Source organism: Schistocerca gregaria, chromosome 4 (assembly GCF_023897955.1).
Source record: "Schistocerca gregaria isolate iqSchGreg1 chromosome 4, iqSchGreg1.2, whole genome shotgun sequence".
Classification (NCBI taxonomy): Eukaryota; Metazoa; Arthropoda; class Insecta; order Orthoptera; family Acrididae; genus Schistocerca; species Schistocerca gregaria.
In genome coordinates, this window is record NC_064923.1 from 682,407,409 (window position 1) to 682,426,297 (window position 18,889).

Below are 18,889 nucleotides of genomic sequence, written 5' to 3' on the forward strand. Positions count from 1 at the left end.
TTTTGTGTTTCTTTTTATTTCGGCTTCTTTTTTTCTGTAAACTGGATGCCTAAATTACCTTAACTAACATAAATGAGAATGAATATTTCTTCTTAATATTAATTAAAGGCAATGAATCTTCCTCGTGCTAATGGAAATAGAAGTATATTAAAATAAACTGAAACGTGAAGTCTCTCATCTTCATAAGGAAAACATAAAATCTTGCATCCCCTTGAAAAACGTTTTTTAGAACTTAAAACTTCTCTGCGTGTGGCATAAGATGATTAAAAAACTAAAATACATAAAATTTTATATCTAATTTCTTCATGAGGATGTAGTCCGGTGCGTCTTTCCACTGACTTGATTTCTTGTCTGTATTGTCTCATGAAAGGATCGAAGACATTCCGGTTCCAGTTATCTGTAATCGTGCAAGGCTGACATCTCTGAATTCCGTACCAGTATTAATCTGTTATTGTTATCCGTATAATTTTATTTCATGTTTCTATTCAGGAAGCATGCGTATTTTTTTTTTTTTTTAGTCTTTTGTCCGCATGAGATGATGCTGCTGAGTCGTTAGACACACCCAGTAATCTTCGTTGCTTTTATTTTCAGCCTTCAAGATATAGTGCACTGTGTGCCCTTTTAGCCAGTTAACAGCATTTCTTTTCGTATTAGGATATGGCACTGTGTCTGGGGTCAGAAAATCTGCGGCGGTGAAAACTGTTGGAGATGCTCTGTTAACGGTCGCTAATTTCTGCTTAACTATATGCCATATGTCTCTTACTCTTTCACACACGAATCGGTGTTCTTCAGTGTCAAGAAGGTTGCATGACGCGCACAAGGGCGAATTCGTGAGATGTATAGCATGTAATTTGGAATTAGTTGCTATTTTCCTATTGACTGCATTATACCAAGCTGCTTTCACCTTAGAGGGAAAGTACCGATCGTGGATATTTTTCCAAATTGCAGACCTGTCGTTGTTGGGGTATTTTCTTTCAATAATATTTCCTTCCTTAGCTTCCATCAAATATGTATAGATGTCCTTTACTTTCTTCAATTGCTGTTCTGAGAGTCTCGATGAGATATAACTGTATTCAATGAGAAAAGTTTTTAGGTGACAAAAACCAGCTGGTATATGCTGCACATCTATTGGCGGCTGCATGCTTGCTGGAGCAATTTCATTCAGCAAGTGGGCCGTTAAGCTGTCAGGCATCTGTTTCCATTGCTTGCACATTCGACACACATATAACCTCTTTTCCTTGTTGGGAGTGTTAGTGTACTGAACTTCACTTTGAAAATGTTGCCTTGGCCTACAAAGCTTCCTATCGCGGATAAAATTCTTCTGGCTGTTTCTAATGGCATCGGAAAGCTAGGACAACATAGTTAAGTTTGGATATTATATACACATTTACTAGTTTGGTTTTCTGTATCTCGTCCAGTTGCCTCATACTGTTTCCTTGTACAGATGCTCGTATGCTTTCAAGTAGTTTTTTATAACTGACGGCAATAGTGTGTCGGATGTTGCTCCTACATTCAATACCCAAACATTGCAATGTGGATACTTCCGTCAATTGTCCCCGATTTTGCATGCATATTCCTCTGCCTAGGTTCATGATGCCTGACTTCCTTTTATTTAGTTTGGCCCCAGAAGCAAGTTCATATGTGTGTACAATCTGAAGAGCTTTCGCCACTTCATCTTCATTTATAACCAGGACGCCCACATCATCTCCCTAGGCGTTGCACACTATTTTCTTGCCGTTTATACACAATCCTTGCAGGTGATGCGTGAGTGTCGCGAGGAGAGGTTCTATTGCTATTGCGAAAAGGGGCATTGACATTGGGCAACCTTGATGTACGGATCCAGTCAATTCAATCTCTCTACTTAGTTGTCCGTTTACCATTATTCGTGCTACACTGTTTTCCAGAATTTGTTGAATAATCCTCACGAATCGTGGTGGGAATCCCTTTACTTCCATGATACCAAGGAGATACTTATGATCTACTCTGTCAAACGCCTTCTCGAAGTCTAATGACACTAAAGCACATTTTATTCGGCATACATTTGCGGTGGATATTATATCCCTATATTCGCATATATTCTGATAGATGATTCTATCTTTGCCTACACTTGTTTGGTACGTGCCAGTTACAGAGTTAATAACCATTTCTATTCTTTCTAATACGCGGGCCATAATTTTGTAATCACTGTTGAGTAATGTTACTGGGCGAAGGTTTTCAATTGCTTTGGTAAGTGAGTTTTTAGAAATTAGATCTATGATCCCTTCAGGAAATTCTTTGGGAGCGGCAACAGTGCCATTCATGATTTCGTTGTACATGCATAGCAACTTGCTTTTCATTTGTGGCCAGAACACTTAGTAGAATTCCACGGGGATACCATCAGTCCTTGGAGACTTATTTTTAAGGCTCTGTGCTATTGCGTCTTTCAATTCGTCCTCTTCTACACTCTTGGAAATGGAAAAAAGAACACATTGACACCGGTGTGTCAGACCCACCATACTTGCTCCGGACACTGCGAGAGGGCTGTACAAGCAATGATCACACGCACGGCACAGCGGACACACCAGAAACCGCGGTGTTGGCCGTCGAATGGCGCTAGCTGCGCAGCATTTGTGCACCGCCGCCGTCAGTGTCAGCCAGTTTGCCGTGGCATACGGAGCTCCATCGCAGTCTTTAACACTGGTAGCATGCCGCGACAGCGTGGACGTGAACCGTATGTGCAGTTGACGGACTTTGAGCGAGGGCGTATAGTGGGCATGCGGGAGGCCGGGTGGACGTACCGCCGAATTGCTCAACACGTGGGGCGTGAGGTCTCCACAGTACATCGATGTTGTCGCCAGTGGTCGGCGGAAGGTGCACGTGCCCGTCGACCTGGGACCGGACGGCAGCGACGCACGGATGCACGCCAAGACCGTAGGATCCTACGCAGTGCCGTAGGGCACCGCACCGCCACTTCCCAGCAAATTAGGGACACTGTTGCTCCTGGGGTATCGTCGAGGACCATTCGCAACCGTCTCCATGAAGCTGGGCTACGGTCCCGCACACCGTTAGGCAGTCTTCCGCTCACACCCCAACATCGTGCAGCCCGCCTCCAGTGGTGTCGCGACAGGCGTGAATGGAGGGACGAATGGAGACGTGTCGTCTTCAGCGATGAGAGTCGCTTCTGCCTTGGTGGCAATGATGGTCGTATGCGTGTTTGGCGCCGTGCAGGTGAGCGCCACTATCAGGACTGCGTACGACCAAGGCACACAGGGCCAACACCCGGCATCATGGTGTGGGGAGCGATCTCCTACACTGGCCGTACACCTCTGGTGATCGTCGAGGGGACACTGAATAGTGCACGGTACATCCAAACCGTCATCGAACCCATCGTTCTACCATTCCTAGACCAGCAAGGGAACTTGCTGTTCCAACAGGACAATGCACGTCCGCAAGTATCCCGTGCCACCCAATATGCTCTAGAAGGTGTAAGTCAACTACCCTGGCCAGCAAGATCTCCGGATCTGTCCCCCATTGAGCATGTTTGGGACTGGATGAAGCATCGTCTCACGCGGTCTGCACGTCCAGCGCGAACGCTGGTCCAACTGAGGCGCCAGGTGGAAATGGCATGGCAAGCCGTTCCACAGGACTACATCCAGCATCTCTACGATCGTCTCCATGGGAGAATAGCAGCCTGCATTGCTGCGAAAGGTGGATATACACTGTACTAGTGCCGACATTGTGCATGCTCTGTTGCCTGTGTCTATGTGCCTGTGGTTCTGTCAGTGTGATCATGTGATGTATCTGACCCCAGGAATGTGTCAATAAAGTTTCCCCTTCCTGGGACAATGAATTCACGGTGTTCTTATTTCAGTTTCCAGGAGTGTATTTCAGCCGTGAGATTTTCTACTTGCTCTGTACTAATTCGTCCTGTTACGTTTCTAACAAGATCACGCCGCGCCTCGTCGACGGTAGGTTTGGTGGACATCATATCTGAGATATATTTATGAACAGCGTTTCGAATTTCATGCTGTTTTGTGTGCCTTGTCCCATCAGGTATCTTAACTTCTGTCAGTATTTTTCTGTTTCCTCTCTTATTCTCACGCATTACATGGTACATAGCTGTTTCTTCCCCTTCTACAATGTTGTGTATTCTCGCTCTGACTTTGAAACGTTCTGACTGTTACCGCTTCAATGCTAAAAGTTTTGCTTTACCTTTCTGAATGCAGCTAAATTTATCCATTAATCGTGTGTCCAAGGTGTACAGGTCTCTAAGGCAGCTAAAATAAAATTCAGTCGTCTTTTTAATCCAGAAATGTTTCTGTCGTGAGTAATCGATCAGCATTCTTCTTATTTTAGGCTTCGCACATTGTAACCACCAAGCTATGGCAGAACTGTATAGCGGGAATCGTTTCTCGCATTCTTGCCACACACTAGTAAATGCTACGCGACATTCCTCATCTTGTAGATGTGTAATGTTGAGCTTCCAAATGCCCCCCGCTCGGTAACTCTCTTGTTTTTCCAAATTTACTGTGGTGATGTACGCGGCGTGGTCAGAAAACATAGTGGGCCAGACCTCAGACTGGACTACATGGTTCTTAAGGTTGGACGAGACGTAAATTCTGTCTAGCCTGCTTGCTGAGTGACTGGTAAAATATGTGAAACCGGCCTGTGCGCCATGAGTATGTTCCCAGGTATCGGTTAACTGCATTTGGTGGACTATTCTTTCCAGTTCTAAGGACTTGTTGAAATTCGGTGTCTGGTCTTTCGGGCTAAGTACAGAATTAAAATCGCCGGCTAGGATTATATAATCTTGACGTGTACCGAAGAGATGAATGATTTCACTTTTTAAAAAATCCGCTCTAGCACGCCTGTTATTGTTGCATAACGGTGCATAAACGTTGATGATGCGGGCATTATTAACAGTCACTGCAACCCCTCTGCTGTTTTCAAGTTTCGCTATTTGTGTGACATGGATGCCTTCTTTCGTGAGAATTGCGGTTCCCAGCTCTGCACCGATACCGGGGTATATTATGGCGTTGTATCCACGTATGTTTTCTAATTTAATATCTGTTACTTCCTGTAACAGTAGTGTATCAACGTCAGCTGCGTATAGAAAGTCTTCCACATGTTGTAAATGCAGGGAGGAGCGTATCTTATTAATGTTCAACGTAGCGATTTTGTAGGCTTCTGCTGCGTTCATATTGTCCTATTCATTACCGAAGTCAATATTCGTCATACGAAGTGCTGTCGGAGGAAAATCCTTTTCCACATGCATGTTCCGGCAATGATGTATCCATCGTGTTCAGTTGATCTCTCGGGGCAGGAGTCTGTTCCGTTCCTCCAGTTTCATTCAATTCTTCATCATGATTCATTTCATCCGATTCACCAGCCCAGGTTTTGTGTTGATTAGCTTTCGATGTCTCTTTTCCTACATTTCTGGTATCAGGGAAAACCTTATCTGCATCTAAATTTGCTAGCAGCTTCAACCTCTCGTGTGACGAATGGTCCGTTGACATGGGGCATGGTGTATTTGATTTGGCTTTCAAGCGGTCAGGTGCCTGCATACTCAGAACCGGATTACTATGTTGTTCTTCATGCAGTTTGTTGCTAATCTGCTTTGCTTTTTCTCGGAAAGGCGGTGCCAGGTGTTCAGCGCCCTTATGAGCGAGTCTCCTCTTTTTATGTTTCCTTGGATGACTGACTCTTGGGGAGGTTTCATCGTTTTCCATTACCTCTTGGGTTTCTTGCGCTCGGTCCTGTTCGCTGGCAAGTGATGGGTTGGTTTCCTTGTGGTTTTCTGGAGACTGCTCATTCTGAAGGACTATAACCGGTTCAGGAGTTTGTTCTATTTGAACAGAGATATTTGGTTCTTTTTCTTGACTCTTTGGCTGTGTTGTCACCATCGAGTCTACTATCACTATCAATTATCACTTCATTGTCGCGAGCTGCATCATTCTGAGTAGCGTCCCGAGTAGCGCCAGGAGCGTCACGCACATGGAGTTGTCCTGCGGCTGTCGCTACGTAATTTAAAGGCAACGTTGACATCGCTGGGGGTCTCACTGCTTCGCCCGCGGGTAGCTGGGCCACTCGGCGTTGTATACACTGCGAGCGGACATGGCCTGTACCGCCGCAAGACGCGCAGGTTCTTGGCTGCCCATCATATATTACTATAGCTCGATAACACCACTCAGCCATTGGGGCGGACATAGCCCATTCTAAAGTGGTGACTGTCGTGTGGCTACTCCGCTGTCCGCATACAGCGGTGACATCGCCCGTGAGGTCACTGGTGTCCAGTCCAACTCCACACAATTTAGTGGTTTGGTTACAAGACCGCCGTGCGTGCTTCAACCTCTCGATGGCTGAGTTCCAAGCTGTGCTCAGTTCGTCTTTATGGTGTTTTCCGAAGTTCTTATCTCTGTCGCCTCTTTGGTGAAATTGTCTCCGAAACCATTTGTTCATTTAAAAGTAGATATCCCGTCGAATGCAATTTGGTGTCCATTTTCCAGAGCATGCTCTGCTACCATTGATTTTTCAGGATATCGTAGATGGAAACACCTCTCATGTTCCGCGTGGCACTTTTTCAACAAGAGTGTCAAGGAATAGCAAGATGGAAATGCACCGCCTGTCTCCATCTCCATCATCAAGCTGAGGTGGCAGGGAATATTGTTGATGTGGTGCAAGATTACTTCCAGCTTTCACATCCCTGAGGGAAAACAACGAATATGTCGTCGACATAAAGATAAAAGCAACAAGACTTTGCAGGATGATATCCTCGAAGTACTAAACAGCTAGGTTGTAACCAGAGCTAATGCTCTTCTCATTGCGAAGCTGTACAACTGGTTAAAATATTCTCCCCCTACAGAAAATATGATCAAGTGTGCTGAAATAAACCCACAGCAGTATCTCCAAACGAACATGACTATAGATACATAGAGTCTGTGTTGGGAATATACCTGAATAATGAGACCACATCAAAGTTGACCATTTCCTTGACCAAGACTCAGGCATTTAGCTGAGCTAATGATGTTTGTAGTTTCCTTGACATCGTGCGTACAGGAACCAACATGCGCAGGAATGAGTTTGACCACATACCTTACGAGTCTGTAAGTCGACAGTCTAATGGTGGTCTCAATGGAGCATAGTGTTTCCAAAACGACTTTACAATTTTGAAAATTCGTGTAAATTAATGCATGGCACCTACATAGATGACCGTAGTGTCAAATTGTAGCGGAATACGTCAAGTTTTGTCTCGCATAATTCGCTAGTGCCGAATGCACCGTAAGGAGCGCTAGTGGCAGTTGCGTTAAAGATGGCTGCCTTCACTGGACCCAAGTGTGCTAGCTGTGTGTTTTCGTTTGAAGAATCGAAGTCTGCGACAACAGTTCGGCGTTATTTCCGTACCAAGTATGCTAATAAGATGCAAGATGGTGCACCATCCCACTACCTGGCTGAAGTCCGGGATTTTCTAAGTGACCGCTTTCCAGGTCAATGTATTAGCCTTGATGCACTAACTGAATGGCCCTCATGTTCCCGAGATCTTTGTTATGGGTATTCATCAAGGATATCGTGTATGTACCTCCTGTGCCGGCTCCTCTACCTGAACGTATTAAACCAAGGATTTATGCCAGCAATGAGCAAGTTACACCTGCAGTGCTACAGCGAGTTTGGGGAGAAATTGACTTCCAACGGGATATGTGCAGCATAACCAAGGGAAGCCACATTCAACATCTTTAGTTTAAGGTAAGAAAACTTGATGTTCCTACAAAATAAAACTAAAGGCAGGTCTGTATCTTCTTCCAATAAATTTATAATTTTAAAGTTGTTAAGTCCTTTTTGAAAGACGCTGTATATTTTTTCTTCTTATGAATTTCTACTAGGCTATAAAATGTAAGCGGTCGATAAGCCACTGGTAGGAGAGTTTTAATAACAGTATTTAAATAAAGACCGCTTGAGGTCTGATGTCTTCCTCACTGTTGCGGACGTTGGTCCCATGATTCTCTTTGACACATATTCCTCTCCAGTACCAAGCGAATCTTCTCGTGAGAGTCGGCTTGTTCCATTTCGATGGCTGTATCGTCTTTGTCAGCCGAGAGGACTGCGATGAATAAGTCGTTGGGGAGATTTCGAGGACCATTGCACTTAGTTCTTGTCGTATTTGGCGCTGGAATCTTAGATTTTGAAAGAGTGTGTGCAAATGGTTTCTGAAATAGCATCATAAAAGAAGTGCCCTAGATAAAAAAAGAAGCCTGAAACGACACTCACTAAAAGACAACACACTGTAGTTAAGCACAGCTTGGGACCCAGTCATCTGAAGGGTGAGGCAGACGCAGCGTTCTTGTGACCAAAACATTATCTCATATGGCGCTGGACCCAAGAGGTGCTGGTTGAACTGAGCACCAGTGACGTCACAAATGATAGCACCGCGGTATAAGAACGGTAGCAGGAACAACGTGACCGGCATCACTTGACAGTAACCAAGTACTCAGTTGAAAGTGTGGTGTCTTGTATCAGTATCACACCACTGGTGTCGCGAAGTTGACAATGGAGTGGCAAGTTACCGTTAGGCACCGATAGCGGTCGCATGTGATCTAGCGGACCCAATGGTGCGTGTGCACTGGGGCCACAACTCTAGAGGCTCCATACCACTAGCACCCTCGTACGTCGCGATATACACTACTGGCCATTAAAATTGCTACAACAAGAAGAAATGCAGATGATACACGGGTATTCATTGGACAAATATATTATACTAGAACTGACACGTGATTATATTTTCACGGAATTTGGGTGCATAGACCTTGAGAAATCAGTACCCAGAACAACCACCTCTGGCCGTAATAACGGCCGTGATACGCATGGGCGTTGAGTCAAACAGAGCTTGGATGGCGTGTACAGGTACAGCTGCCCATGCAGCTTCAACACGATACCACGGTTCATCAAGAGTAGTGACTGGCGTATTGTGACGAGGCAGTTGCTCGGCCACCATTGACCACACGTTTTCAATTGGTGAGAGGTCTGGAGCATGTGCTGGCCAGGGCAGCAGTCCAACATTTTCTGTATCCAGAAAGGCCCATACAGGACCTGGAGCTTACGGTCGTGCATTATCCTGCTCAGATGTAGGGTTTTGCAGGGATCGAATGAAGGGTAGAGCCAGGGGTCATAACACATCTGAAATGTAACGTCCATTGTTCAAAGTGCCACCAATGCGAACAAGAGGTGACTGAGACGTGTAACCAAGGCACCCCTTACCATCAAGTCGGCTGATACACCAGTATGGCGATGACGAATACACGCTTCCAATGCGCGTTCACCGCGATGTCGCCAAACACGAATGCGACCATCATGATGCTATAAACAGAACCTGGATTCATCCGAAAAAAATGACGTTTTGCCATTCGTGCACCCAGGTTCGTCGTTGAGTACACCATCGCAGGCGCTCCTGTCTGTGATGCAGCGTCAAGGGTAATCACAGCCATGGTCTCCGAGCTGATAGTGCATGCTGCTGCAAACGTCGCCGAACTGTTCGTGCAGATGGTTGTTGTCTTGCAAACGTCCCCATCTGTTGACTCAGGGATCGAGACGTGGCTGCACGATCCGTTACAGCCATGCGGATAAGATGTCTGTCATTTCGACTGCTAGTGATATGAGGCTGTTGGGATCCAGCACGGCATTCCGTATTACCCTCCTGAACCCACCGATTCCATATTCATTGGATCTCGACCAACGTGAGCAGCAATGTCGCGATACGATAAACCGTAATCGCGGTAAACTACAATCCGACCTTTATCTAAGGCGTAAAAGTGATTGTACGCATTTATGTTCCTTAGACGAGGCATCACAACAGCGTTTCACCAGGCAACGCAGCTCAATTGCAGTTTCTGTATGAGAAATCGGTTGGAAACTTTCCTCATGTCAGCACGTTGTAGGTGTCGCCACTGGCGCCAACGTTGTGTGAATGCTCTGAAAAGCTAATCATTTGCTTATCGCAGCATCTACTTCCTGTTGGTTAAATTTCGAATCTGTAGCACGTCATCTTCGTGGTGTAGCAATTTTAATGGCCAGTAGTGTAGGATGGTCTGTGGTAGCCACTTAGCCCACTTGAACTTGGAGCCTCATCGCTAAGACACCACCATTTGTGTATCCTAGTTGCTGCTGTATGAGCTTGACTCTAATTCTTGCTGGGTTATTTGTAATGAATCTTCATACATTCGGAGAAATACAAGGTCAGTAAATCTTCTGTTTACTGTGCTAATTTGTCAGCTAATCATTTCTACTCCTGCCCAGCTTTCCTACGATGACAGTTGCCACACCATTCTGTGGCACATCTCACCTTTCAGTTGTGTACAAAGTATCCCACGCATTTTAAACCACTGTATGTGTCTGGAAGCATTTTATCAGAAGACGTGGCCGTCCTGAGGGTATATCAAATTAAGAAAGTCTGTCACCAGATACGTTTCAGTTTATTGATAAAGACCATCAGCAATGATTTTCTAAAAGTGCTTAACACACTTTTCGATTTTGATCACACACACACCCACCGAAGAAAGTATTGCATTACCACGGTTCCCAGAACTCCTGAAGAAAGACGTTGACTGTTGATATTGTATGGCAGACACAGTCCCTTTGACTGTTCGGAGATGTTACTAAACACATCGAAAGATGTAAAAAACCATGCATGAGCAGCGCCTGTTGCACGGAGGCAGTCCGACAACCGATAAGTTCCAGTCATTCCACCAGGAAGGAGGTGACGGCTAGTGTTGTCTTTAGTTCATTCATGCCTAGACGGTAAATACCGCGGTTCGATCGCGCACGCATGCCAAGAAGAGCTCTCAACAAGGGGAGTGTTCAGGTGTCTCAGAGTCAATCAAAGCAATGTTGTTCGGACATGGAGGAGATACAGAGAGACAGGAAATGTCGATGACATGCCTCCCTCAGGCCGCCCAAGGGCTACTGCTGCAGTGGATGGCCGCTACGGATTATGGCTCGGAGGCACCCTGACAGCAATGCCACCATGAATAATGCTTCTTGTGCAGCCACAGGATGTCGTATTGCTACTCAAACTGTGGGGAATAGCCTGCATGATGTGCAACTTAACCCCCGGCGTCCATGGTGAGGTCCATCTTGGCAATCACGACACCATGCAGCGCAGTACAGACGGGCCCACCAACATGCAGAATGGACCGATCAGGATCAGACAATCGTCCGCGACGTGTTTGGAGGCAACCCAGACAGACTGAAAGTCTTAGACACACTGTCCAGCGAGTGTAGCCAGGTGGAGGTTCCCTGAGGTTTTGGGGTGGCATTGTGTGGGTCCGACGGACGTCGCTGGTGGTCAGGGAAGGCGCCGCAACGGCTGTACGATTCGTGAATGCCATCCTCCGACAGACAGTGCAACCATATGGACAGCATATTGGCGAGGCATTTGTCTTCATGGACGACAATTCGCGCTTTCATCGTGCACATCTTGTAAGTATCTTTTTTCAGGATAACGACATTGCTCGACTAGTGTGGCCAGGATGTTCTCCAGGCATAAACCCTATCGAACATGCCTGGGGAAGATTGAAAAGGGCTGTGTATGGACGATATCACCCACCAACCACTCTCAGGGATCTACGCCGAATCGCCGTTGAGGAGTGGGACAATCTGGACCAACAGTGCCTTGACGAACTTGTGGATAGTAAGCCTCGACGAATGCAGGCATGCATTAATGCAAGAGGACTTGCTACTGGGTACTAGAGGTGCCGGTGTGTACAGCAATCTGGACCACCACCTCTAAAGGTCTCGCTGTATGGCGGTACAACATCCAATGTGTGGTTTTCATGAAGAGTACAAAGCGAGGAAATGATGTTTATGTTGATATCTATTCCAATTTTCTGTACAGATTCCGGAACTCTCCGAACCGCGGTGATGCAAAACTTTTTTGATGTGTGTACCATGACTTTGTGATCTGTTCCAGACGACCACTGTATGCTGACCAGTGGCATGGCATCCCCACATTACGACGTTTTCTGGATTTGCTATACAGGGCTGTAGTCGTAACTTCTTCATGCATAGCTTTTTACTAATTAAGCATACAATTTTAGTGATGCTCTTAAATTAGTTGAGAAAGCATAACGTTACCAGCAGCGTCGGTCTCTTAAACAGCCCTTTCTCTAACAGTGCGTTCTCCAGTAGGGCCCAAACGTGTATCATAGTAACGAAACATTTATAAAGGGCGTTTCAAAAATATTTTCACAAACTTTAGGGACAGGTTCTCTACATCAAAAATGGAAACAAGTTCATATAAACATATGACCAGAAATCCTTAGTTTTCTGGCTGTTAATTAAAACTGATGTTTAACGGCTTTCCAGATGCAACCGAACAACCTCACTTATCGTGCACCCATTTGACTCGTTATAATCTTGATGGCTTTGCGTTGTCAGGCAGACTTGTTTACAGTCATCATTCGTCTGTTTTTAACGCGTCCGTTGTGTACATGCACTACCGGTAGCGAGTTAAATGAAACTGATAATCAAACGTGACAGAATACTCATTTCCTGAGTAAGCAGACATTTTTATCTACGCCCGCGCGAATAGTAATGGGGCAGGAGGTCACACAGCTGTAACATCCGAACCATGACGTGTCTCGCGTTGCCGAGACAGGATCCGTTGCACCGCAGACTATTGGTCGAGGAAGACGACGTGTTCCACGTACGCCTGACCAGCAAGTGCACATTCTACATTCTGCCGAGGAGAGAAGGCGAATGATCGATTTCGGTTTATTGGGAGAATTTTAGGAAAGAGTGGTTCACCTGTAAAGGAGATCTCATATGGGACGCTGGTGTGTTTGAGATCCGCACCAGGTCAGATTGAAGGAAGACATCGAAGCAGTTCAGAGGCCGGATGCTAGATTTATTACAGGCAGGTTGGGACAACAAGTAAGTATTACGGAGATGCTTCGAGAAGTCAGATAGGAATTCCTGGAGGGAAGGGGAAGTTCTTTTCGAGAAACTCTATTAATAACATTTGTGGAACTGGCGTTTGAAGCTGATTGCTGCACGATTCTACTGTCACCATTATATACTCCGCATAAGGATCATGAAAATAAGATTCAAGAAGTTGGCGGTCATAGGGAGGAATATAGACAGTCGTTTTCCCCTCGCTCTGTCTGCGAGTGGAACAGGGAATGAAACGATTATTGGTGGTTCAGGGTACCCCGAGCCACGCCCGTACGATGGCTTGCGAAATATCTATGTAAATATAGATGTTGCTGGTAGGATCATACCGTTTCCCAGCACGTCTCACTTGTGCGCTCTACAGGACTTTATTCAGAATGTCCTCAGAGATCTATTGGAAGATGTTCCCCTGCAAGTAAGGAGAAATTTATAAGTCATTTGGATTTGCAGCGCCTTGTGCTTACCGTGTTCGCAGTTAAAACTGTTGGATGTAAGGTCCACCAGTTATGCAAAACACCGTTCTCTTTTCAAGTTCCCAAACATGTTTCAGCACCTCAGTGCCATTAGCATTGGGTTTCTGTTTTGTTTAATCTGTAAATTAATTTTTACAAAAAATTATTACAAAATTATGGCGATATTTAGTTCAAACAACAAATCGGTTTGCGTGGTTTTTCAGGACAACTTGTGCATTATTTATTACGAGTAGCTTGTCATCTGCAGTCAATCGATGTTGATGACAAATTTTGTTGGAAGTTAACCTATCATTTTATGCTCTAAAGTAATTTAGTTTGTGGTGGTATTTAGAGCCTACATTCGTATTTACTTACGTTTTTGTGTGGCAAGCCCATTTACTCTCAGCATAATGGTGAGGTGTTGTGAAGCACACATAAACATAACACGTATTTTCATAAAATAAAGTCGTAAGAGCACTTTGCACTTCACCAAAACACACTGTAATTGTGGTCATTGCGTGTCCCAGCCCAATAAGTGTTCATTTGTTCACCAGTGAGTTTGGCGCCAAATTTGAATTTTGTTAACATTTTATGTGTGTGTGTGTGTGTGTGTGTGTGTGTGTGTGTGTGTGTGTGTGTTTGTGTGTGTGCGTGTAGAATGTTTAGCTGGTTGTGTTGTCTTTTTTGTAAAGTTCCTGTAATGTGTTAAATAGGGTGCCCTTGCCGAGTGTAGTGTATTCATTTATGACCTGTTTTCCTTCTGCCATTGCCTTCTGGACGTCGAAGTTTCCCTCAATGGTTAGTTTGCTGTATAGGCTGTGACTGGTTTATAGTATTCTTAAATCTATTTATATTGTAGTTGGGTGCTGATTGTTAGTTAGTTGGTTGAGTGTTACATTGATCAATCACACGGTACGGTAGCCGTTATGATGTGGAACGTGTCAAGTGCACAAGAAATGCACATATAAAACTAGATTTTTTTCATATATATCTTATAATAGAGAGTTAAAGATTAATATTTCTGTTATTTATCCCATTCCCTTAAATGGCACAAAATGCATATACTGTATTTATAGATTTATTTATTCTTATTCAAGAATTCATCTATGGTATAGATGGAGTTGTCAAGGAGATATGATTTCAATTTATTTTTGAAGCTAATGTGGGCTATTAGTTAGTCAGCAAATGAGTTATGGGAGCTGTTGCTTTTTAAAACTCAACAGGATAATTAATAGCACAAACAGCCCCACTGAAACCAATCACAATCAACAATATAAATTTCATAACAGACTCATTAACCTAACTGACATAAAACCTACCAAACTAAAAAAGAGCCTACTAGAAAAAGGACCAAAGCACATCATTAACACAAATATATCACACAAAACAATAGAAAACCTCATAACAGAATCAGAACACATTATAAAGGCACTGGCTAGTCTGAGCACACCAAATTTTAATGCAAATTTGACAAGAGAATAACAAGACATCAGAGGAAATCACAGCCAACAAGCTTAAACCAAAATTAAAACAGAACAATGCCTTAGTAACAAGAGCAGACAAAGGGAATATTGTGAAAAAGAATACACAGAAAAAACACTAGATTTTCTCAAAGACAACAACATCACAAAACTGACCAGTGACCCAATAGCAAGGTACCGGAAAAACATTCAACAGACACTGAAAAACATCAAAAATACATTCTGAAAAGGCCAGGTAAAAAGGATGACACAGAAAAAACCAAAAGCACCATCCAAAATCCCTACCAAAGGTTTACAAGGATAGTATCCCATTAAGGAACGTCATCAACTTCCTAAATGCTCCATCCTACCACCTAGCCCAACAGACACACACATTACTAAAAAAAATTGTACACTTTTGATAACGACAGGAACCTGGAAAACTCAAAGGAATTAATAGACAGAATCAAGAACATGCACATATCAGACACAGAAACCCTCATATCATTTGACATGTTCATATACAGATTAAGTAAACAGAAAACCACTCATTATGGTGTTGAAATATGTTTGGTAACTTGAGAAAACGGTTTTTTTAATAGCTGCCGGACCTCACATCCAACAAGAAATATGTAGTTTATTCACGGTGGAGCTCCACTGCCATGACGGTTGTATAGGTAGAGGAGGGTCAGTTCTATGGCCTTCAAGTTGCCCTGGACTGAGTCTTTTAGATTATTATCTCTGGGTCACCTTACAAAAAGTTCGTCTATGCAGCAGACCATCCGCATGCAAAACTTTTCATCAGCGTGTCATGGGAGGCTTCGAAACCATCAGAAACTGTCGGAGTATTTGAAAGGATGTGACACTGCATGTTCTTACAGCTGTATGCGAGCTTAGAAGCAAGATCAGGACATTTCTAAAATTTATTGTGTTTGTTTATGTGTTGATGAGCTCCCATCATCAAAAATGTAAACTTTCATTAATAATTCGAAAGGGAATGATTTTCGGACTTATGTTCATACGAACTTTTTCTACTGTTTTGGTGTCGGAGCATGTCTCTAATTTAGGTTTACGTGATTTCCCTAAATCGCTCCAGGTAAATGACGGGATGGTTCTTTTCAAGAGGCACAACCGACTTCCTTCCCCGTCCTTCCCTAATCCGATGAGACCGATGACCTTGCTGTCTGGTCTCCTTGCCCAAACAACCCAACCCATGTCTCTAAAATTTGGAAAACTCTTTGTGAAACATCCTGTATATACTTTATTGTTATTATCATTAAACCCATTCAACGGAGCTACTTTAAAAGTGGAGGTGACAGTATATTATATTTGGGGTGTGTGTTGGCGGGAGTAAGAAACTGGGACTCCCTCACAGGACCCAACCGTGTATCCGTACCTGATGGCAGCTCGGAAATTGGCCAGTTGGTTTGTGTGCAATGAGCATTTAAGGAAATATTGTGAAAAAATACAAATTTCAGTTGAGGTTTTTCCTGGATGATTTTTTATTCATAAATATGTCCCAACAACAACGCCTCTAATCACTTCCTACAACTTTTGTTAATGAATCACCTCCATTAAAAAAACGGCTGTTCACAGCATTTCGCCCGGGTTATGCTGACGACAGCGATTAACTTCATAATAGGACGAACAAAATCGATGACGTTTCCTGTGCCCGACCTGAATGACGAAGACAGGGATGTGACTTACAGAGAGATACTAGCATTCTTAAGTATGTCGGACACTGCAGTGAATTCGATTCCGCTTGAACGTTCAGCTCGGCAAAAGATCTATTTCCCAAAGTTTCCGCAGAATTTGACCGAGCTCCAATACAGGCACTTTACAGTTTGTGTAAGAAAATATTCAGCCACGTCGAGTGAGTATATGCAAAATCCTTATACAATACCCTAGCTCAGCTGTTTGACCGTCTCAAGATGAACCGAAACCAATTAAAGTGGTTCGCCCGCGAAGCACTTCCAAGAAATCTATGTCTTGCTCCTTTTATTACTCTTCTTCAGCAGACTGAAGAACAGTTACAGCCGTATCACATATAATAATTTGTTCGCCATAAGAGGTCGATGAACTCAAGAAAAACGACCGAAGACGACAGCGCCAGCTGTCAGACGGCACTTTTCATTATCTGACCGAGAAAAACAATGAATTAAGTCTCACTGCGCGGATTCACCTAGCTAAACGCATAACGTCTCTCTTCCCTTCCTTTATGTCAAACAAAAATTTGCGTGTGGAGCGATTTTCACCATCTCAACAAGTTTTCCCCTTCAGGAAACATGTTCCGAACGTCAGAGTGCAAAAGTTTATACAAAGTATTCCACCACGCGCTTTTCTTTTACGCCCCATTTTTTCTTCGACTGCGATTTCTTTCTAAATACACTTCGCATTAATTTCGTTAAACTTTGTGTTGTAAGTAATTTCTGCTGTGATTCTATTTCATTCTGATCATTACTCTGTTACTGCGTAATTATTTATTTTATAGCTATTGCCAAATTTTACGAATGTTGCGTTTATATAGGGTGTTCCCATAAGAGCGTGCAAAAATGTAATAGGACACAGAGAATGCTCTACTGAAGTTTTTTTTTCATTTTATTTTGCTGTTGCAGAGGGACGGAACAGAAACAACAACGGCGGTGTCGGGCGGACAATCGCCCGGCGGCGTTTCGCGGAAGCGGGTGATGAACGCTCTTCCTAGGGCAGATTCCCGGAACCTCCGCAGCGCGCTGCAAGAACTACTCCTCGGCTGCGGGCTGGAGCCCTTTTAACGCACGTGTCTTCATCAGACGGGACAGCCTAGTACGGAGAATCGGACAAGACCTTCCCTGTCCCACTTCCGCCCCTACCTCCACCCTCTCAACAACCGCATCTGTGGCTCCTAGCCTCCATCTCATCTACCTGGCACAGGGTTTCATTACGTTCATAAGGCTAGGCTCCCTAGAACACGTCGAGGAAACCGCATTTGTTGCTTCTCCGATAGTGGTGTCTGTTTATTATGTCTCTGAGTCCTACGACACAGCTTCTCGCGGCAGAATCCGAGCTTTTGCAGATGGGACTATGAACTATCGTATAACAATATGTCATCTAAACTTTACGGTAGGTTTCCGACATACTTGTGGTTTAACCAGAAAATATCGTCATTGTTTGACGCTGTGCTTGGTAATGGGTCCAAGAGCCAAGAGAAACCGAGACATATTAATGATATCTGTCGACCTATAAAAAACGTTCAACAACGTAAAATGGTGCTAGATGTCTGAAACTTTTAAAGGTATAGATAGAGAGGCTGGGGTTAGTTTACGTAAGTGGCAAGCTGGCACACAGCATGTTGCTTGCATCCCTAAAAAGTCCTAGTATCGCCCAGTTAAACCATCTAGATATGTTGCATCTTCCATTGTAATTTTAGGGTGATGAGAACTTCAAAAAGAAAGAAGTAGAAGTTCCCAAGGTTAATGCCTTAGAAGTATCTACTTTGATGCAAAGTTTTGTTATTCTGCGAAACTCTTCAATTTCTTGAGACTTTTTAAGCATCCGAGGTTTGTTTCCATCAGTCGTGTGGGCAAAGGTGTCAGCTGTAGCTGTATTTAAGTGCATAACTGCTTTAACGATAGTTCAGGTATACATGCCGACGTCGCAAGCTGAATATGAACAGATAGAGAAAGTGTATGAGGATATTGAAAGGGTAATGCAGTATGTAAAGGGGGACGAAAATCTAATAGTCATGGGCGACTGGAATGCTGTTGTAGGGGAAGGAGTAGAAGAAAAGGTTACAGGAGAATATGGGCTTGGAACAAGGAATGAAAGAGGAGAAAGACTAATTGAGTTCTGTAACAATTTTCAGCTAGTAATAGCGAATACTCTGTTCAATAATCACAAGAGGAGGAGGTATACTTGGAAAAGGCCGGGAGGTACGGGAAGATTTCAATTAGATTACATCGTGGTCAGACAGAGATTCCGAAATCAGATACTGCATTGTAAGGCTTACCCAGGAGCAGATATAGAGTCAGATCACAATATGGTAGTCATGAAGAGTAGGCTCAAGTTCAAGACATTAGTCAG